This window comes from Nicotiana tabacum, chromosome 15 (assembly GCF_000715075.1).
Source record: "Nicotiana tabacum cultivar K326 chromosome 15, ASM71507v2, whole genome shotgun sequence".
Lineage (NCBI taxonomy): Eukaryota > Viridiplantae > Streptophyta > Magnoliopsida > Solanales > Solanaceae > Nicotiana > Nicotiana tabacum.
In genome coordinates, this window is record NC_134094.1 from 27,848,505 (window position 1) to 27,855,178 (window position 6,674).

The following is a 6,674-nucleotide window of genomic DNA, read 5'->3' on the forward strand; positions in this document are numbered from 1 at the left end:
AATAACGAGACCATGAATACGAGCCTAGAATTTTTGGACGAAAGACGTGAAGTCGCTCTCGTCTGATTGGCCACTCAAAAATAACGGATCGAAAGGTACTACAATCGAAGAGTCAATCTTCAACATTTTAACATCGGGGTCTTGGTGCTAAGAAAAGTTATCCTCAACACCCGAAATCCGAATGAAGGGAAACTGGGTCCGAACTGGGAAGGACCGTACCAGGCTCTCAAAATTATCGGAAAAGGATCCTACAAGCTCGGCACGATGAATGGAGAACAACTGCCGAGTAATTGGAATGTACCGCACCTAAAACGATAATACTGCTAAGGTACGACCCCTTCCATTTTTATTTATATTTTAAACTAACCTTTGCAGGTGTTCTGTTATGACCCAATTTAGGATCATGACCGACACTTAAGAGCAAGTTCCCCCAAATAAGTCTCATCGGTATTTTACAGAAAATCAGACAGAGTTTCCCCTGTTTTTGGACTATCCCAAAAAAATTTCTCTGTCTCAAATCAACAACCAACATCCTAATGTCAATTCAAACAACAATAACTTTATCAATTAATCAAAATAAATATCTACCATTAATAGTCCACCCACTAACAGCTAGAAATATTAATTTATCTCCAACTTTGATAAGAATGAGCGATACTCAACATAAGTCTATAATAACAAAAGAATACTCATAACACTAAAAGAATGACTATGGAGCGACTCTAAGAGTTCAAAGAAAAGGCCGTAACAATAAATAAAATCTCTGCCAACGCGAACAAGTATGAGGCTCACCAAGAACTATCAACTTGTGCGCTCTAATTAACAAAATTCTCGCCCGCGTCAACTGCTATCTCTGTAAAAAATTTAGCGGGAAATGAGTCACTAGCTCAGTGAGTAATAACACCTAACCACAACCATTTTTATTGGGAACAAGTCAGAAAACATGCTAGTATGTATATTAAACAGAAAATATCATAAGAATACCCTTTCAGAAATAATAAACAATAATCAGTCTCATCATATTTTTTATGTAATATAAATCAATTGACAATTCGGTAATAAGCTCGGTAAATACTGTGTAATATCAATATTCATGTTTGGGAAGTTTCAATGAACGGATCATGTAATCGGTATAATTGTAGACTTCTTCGCAAGAAGTCAAATATAACGGTAGTCCCTACTCGAGGAAAAACAGTAATGGTATGCTAGTTTTACCTTTCCACTAATGAAGGTTATAACGGTAATCGGTAATTACAAGGTGCACCAGGTCTAACGAACCCGCCGTTAGCTACGGAATCCTTCAAAGTCTACTCCCATTTATACTTATCTATGTAATCCGTATATACTCATAAAAAAATATTTTAAAATAATATAGGGTATTTCGGTTCTTATCAAATCATGAAATTTCATTTCGATAATCGTAAATTCAAGTAACGGTAAAACATATCTAGTGACAACAAGAATATTTAAAACAACGGTAATCATCTCAAATAACTATTTCGGTATCATATCGAGTAAAAGACTTGTCCCACATGCAACTCAAAATAATCGGTAATATATTCATATTAAAAATCATGTGTAAATCATGCAAGTTATGAAAATATAAATTGCGATAAGATTACTACTCACAATACTCGTGCCGAAATAACAAGCGCACAACTTCGAGCGGTCCGTACAACTTCTTTCGATCAATCTATATTATCACAAACACTAGTTAATATCAACTTCATGAACTACCGACATAGTCGGGTATTATTCTATCAAATTCATCCTGATTCCATTTGAAATAACCTCAATTAGGCACCCATGGGCCTATCAAACTATTTTCTGTCATTCTTTATTTCTCAGTTCATGAATCGAACATTAATTAATAACCTTATCATAATAAAAATATTCAAACCCAATTTTACCCATTATAATTAAGCACCAACTAAATTCCAATATCAGATTTAAAGATCCAAACAATTCAAACTTAAACAATCTCAAATACTCTTCAAAATAGGTTATACCTAATTATGTGCATAGCTAGACCCAATTAAAGTTAGTGTACATCATCTTTCTCACTATCATTTAGCTTCAGTTTCCAATGATTACTCGGGGAAACAACTCAAATAGAATCAAAGTAACACTAACCTGTATAAGCCGATGTGTGGCAGTAACTATGAGCTTCAACTCTGGTCCTTCTTTTGTCTTGAATGGTTTAAAGACGAAACTTTATTTTTCTAAACCTTCTTTCACGTTGCTGAATTATTTCACCTTGGTTTTTAGTTAAGTTGTTGTCCAGTATCTTGCTCCAGGTACCAGCTTTCCTCTCTATTGCCTTTTGATTCTTTAATCTTGGAATATGCCTCCCCCAAATCTCTAACTCCCGTAGTGTAATATTATGGCGGGCTCGGTCCATTAATTGCTCTTAGCATTTTTTTTCTTTTGTCTCTGCTTTTATAATATAATGCTCTATTCCCTTTTTTTCCTTTTCCTTTTATTTTATTTATTAAATGACCAATAAGACCCTAACTTAAATATGGGTTACTACATGTTCGACCAGAAACAACGATAGATTCTTCGACACGAAGCCTTTAGGTATGAAAGCACACGTTGCACTCTTTTTTCCTTAGATCGGTTTTGCCCCAAATGGATTTTCCGGCGAGGTTTTTAATGAGGCAGCCATTGATCGTACTAACTTAGAACAATTCAACAGTATCCGAAGTTTTTTTACAATCAACCTCGAATACTGGGGGGCATTGCCCTCGAATGTCAACTTTGATGCGAAGAAATTACTTTATGGCAGCAGGGTCTCGATAGGAAAAATTTGTAAGAGCCAAACGGTCAAACGAACCGTGCTCACGTAGTTTGCTCGAGCCTTGGCATAGAACATGTACGCATGTATAATCATTTATAAAGAGAAGTATTTTTCTTTGCCGATATCTCATGCCTTAGAAATATTTTTCTACTTTGCAATTTCATACTCTCGATCTATTATGTAAACAAGCTTAAGGGTCAACCATAACCAGAGTTTGGATAATTACCCCCACGCTCGGGGACTGCCGTCCAAAAAATAAACGAGATCGAATCATTAAAACTCAGAGATCATAAGACCTTTTAGGCAACTCTCGATTTTTATAGGCCAAGGCCAAGGCCCCCCCACTCGGTGACAAACACTTCGGGCAAGCTCGAAGTAAAACGAAAAAATAAGTCCAAGGGGTAAATTCCGAACTAAAAAGGCTACAGCCAAATTAATACGGTTCGGAGACGTCCGAATTCCGTAACAAAATTGGCTTTCGAATTCCCTCATAAACCGGTTAAAAGGGATACCCCCGGCAAAATCATAAAAGGTTTCGATAATATCAAGCCTCAAAAACTCTAATGAATACAAAATTGTTCGAACTCCCGAACAGTTCCTTATTGCATGCTAAGGCATTACAAGTTTTGTAAATACAAATAAAATAAATCTTTTTCAAGCCGAAAAGGGGAGAAAGCCACAAACAATCTTTTTACAAAGCCTATATCGGCCTAATACAAAATCCTAAGGGCTGGTTTTGCTTTGAGTTCGAGAGACTAACCTCTCTCAAATACAAATCCTAAGGGTTACCTAACTTCGAGTTCGAATAAGCACTCACTCGATCGTAAAGCCTAAGGGCTATACTAGTTCGGTTTCAATCAAATTATCTAAACCTCGGACCTTAGAATACAACTTCATAATTTTATAAGGCAGAAAGGAAGAAATTTTTTATATATATTCATCTCAAAAATCATTTACAAAGGCAACATGGACCGATCAAATTTCTCTACAAAAAAACTGAAACGATCTTAAAAGAAATACAAAAAAATACTAAAGGACTTAGTCCTCTCCAGGAGCAGCATCTCCGCCCTCGAGGCCTCCTTCCTTTCAGATCCGCTCATACTCCCGGTATTATCATCATCATCATCATCAAGAAAGGCCAATATTCTGGTTTCGGCTTCAAGCTCCTTAGCATTCTCGATCTCAGTTGTAAGATCGAAGCCATGAGCATAGATCTCCTCGAGAGTCTCCCTCTCAGACTGCATTTAGCATGCTCGGCAACCCCGTTTGCTCGAGCCTGAGCAGCCTCGGCATCCTCCTTTGCTCGAACCTGAGCAGATTTAGCATCGGACCGGTAGACGGCCACCATTGTATCAGCATTAACCATGGCTATTTCGACCTCAGATTTGGCCGTTGCAAATTCTGTAGACAGTCTCTCTCGATCAGAAGTTGCTGAGCCCAACAGAGACTGGAACTCCTCGATTTTCTTGGCTTGCACCAAGGCTTTCTCTTTCAAGCTTCGGATTTGGATCTCAGCCGAGGCCAGTTGAGATCGGGCAGCCTCCTTTTCTGAGGCAAGGCGGTCCATGTTCTTTTTCCACTCCTCGGCCTCCGCTTTCACGGCGTCCACTTCAACACGAAGCTGCCTGATCACATCGAGCTTTTGCTGGACCTGTGGAACCGAACTGTTAGCCATCACGCTCGAGTCAGTGTCATTAACTTTAAATATTCTTTTTATCTGCTCGGACAAATCGGCTTGTTCTCTCCGAGCTGCTTTTAGCTCAGCCCGAAGTCCTTTTGCTTCTCCTTCTCCTTCTCTCTGCTCACTGAGAAGCTTGAAGGCATCTCTATCCTCAGTAAGCCCTCGAATTTTAGCTTCATACCGGCTCAACTCCCATCGGGATCGGAGAAACACCTCGTGATGAAGCACAGAGGCCTACAAAAATAGAAAGAAGGAATTATACAAGGAAAGAAAAATACAAGTATGAAAATTAACAAAGAGAAAATGAACCTACCTGATTCAGGGCCTGTTGAGCTTCTTTGAAAAGACAAGAAACCCCCGCCTCGCCCGAGCTCTTCTTCGGAGCCTCTAAGTCACTCAGACCAGTGACATCTTCTACCCCGACAAAATAACCACGAAAAGGATCTTCCTCCTCGTGGGCCCCCTCCCCGAGACAAATCTCCATGGCTTGAGCGTCATGTATCATCGACTGGGAAAATGAAGGAAACGATGGGTAATCCCCGATCTCTATTACCCCAAGTAGGTTTTTTGGGGCACTGCCTCCCTCTCGGCGAGCTTCAAGCCCAGTTTCTGCATCGGCATCCACCGCCTCTTCAATGGTCTCTTCACCCCGAGGTAAAGTATCTTCGGTTCCCCTTGGTTCGGAAACTTGGGTCGGAATCTCCTCTTTGACCTCGTTGAACCTAGACGGAGCAATATCGACTTCCACCGGTTTCGAAGTCTTCTGAATATCGGTGCTAGCTCGAGCACGGGCCACCAGCCCAATATCACCTTCTTCTTCTTCTTCTTCTTCTTCATCCCTTACCTTTGGACCGACTCCCTAGTCAGTGGGATTGTGTTCCCCTTGGGTTTACGGGGCATTCTTTTCTTGGGTTTTTGACGCTCGGAGTCCAAGGCCCTTTTTCTTTTAATCACCTTCGCCGGTTTCGAGATAGGTGGCAAGGCTTTTTCATCACCGGACGGGGATCTCATAGCCGCATCCTTTCCGAGACCTACAAAAGGAGAAAGTAAGTAAACTCATGTTTGAAAAGATGCTTGAACGATATATAAATCGGCAAGCCAAGAAGAAGGCTTACCATGAGTACGAGCCTCCCACCGGCCCTTTGACAAATTGCGCCACGCGCTCGGCGTATGTTGACATCAAAATCAGGCTCCTGACCCAGTTCTCAAGTGGGGAACCACACCGGACATCCAAGCAACGACTGCGTCGAGAAAAATACTAATAAGAAAAGATGAAGAAGTAAAAACAACAAAAACTAAAAACGGGATCATACTTACGTTTCATATTCCATTTCTTAGGAAATGGCATACTCTCAGCCGGGATTAGGTCCGAGGTCTTCACCCGAACAAACCGGCACATCTAGCCCAGATCTTTGTCTTCATCTATACTCAAGATAAACGCCTTGGTGGCCCAGCGTTGAAGCTTTATCAGCCCACCTCGGTAGAGTCGAGGGCTATATAATCTTACGAGGTGGTCGAGGGTGAAGGGAAGCCCGTCGATTTTGCTCCCAAAGAAACGTAGAAGTATCATGATCCTCCAGAAATAAGGGTGAATTTGGTTGAGGGTTACCTTGTATTTCTTGCAAAAATCGACGATAACCGGATCGAGGGGACCCAGCATGAAAGGATAAGTGTAAACACTCTCTTACCCTTCCACGTGGTTAGTGATCGCTTCCTCCGGTGTCGGTATCACAACCTCTTTGTTTTCCCAATTGCAATCTTTCTTCACTAGATCAAGAAGACTTTTGGGTATCGAACATATATATCTTGATAACGGCTCACATCGACCAGCAACCGATGAGGTTTTCTCGACCTTAAAATCGGAATCAATAACATACCCCCCGGGAATAAGTTCCTCAAGGCGTGGCTCCACCACTGGTTTCTCGCCGGCCGGCCGAGATGAGGAAGCAGCCTCTTTCTACATAACGGTTTTATATGTTTTTGCCATTTAGTTTTTGTGAACGAAAGAGGATGGAGATTGAAGTATTTGGTGTTTTAATAAGAACAAGCAACGAAATTTGAAAACCTGGAATTAGGGAGCTTTGGAGAAGGCGAAAAACTATGAAGATAGGAATGGAAAAGTTTCGTAAATAAAAGTTTGGAATGATGAAGAAAGGGGCTATTTATAATTTTCACAATGACGATTCAAAACTG

General features: G+C 40.6%; 1 long non-coding RNA gene across 1 annotated transcript; it reads right to left on the bottom strand.

Annotated features, from left to right (window-relative positions):
* Positions 1 to 594: 594 nt before the first annotated feature.
* LOC142169881 (uncharacterized) lies at positions 595 to 2,446 on the bottom strand. Its single transcript, XR_012699515.1, has 3 exons — positions 2,134 to 2,446; positions 1,630 to 1,693; positions 595 to 853 (listed from the first exon to the last, which is right to left on the bottom strand). It is a non-coding gene; the product is annotated as an uncharacterized LOC142169881 (long non-coding RNA).
* Positions 2,447 to 6,674: the final 4,228 nt, after the last annotated feature.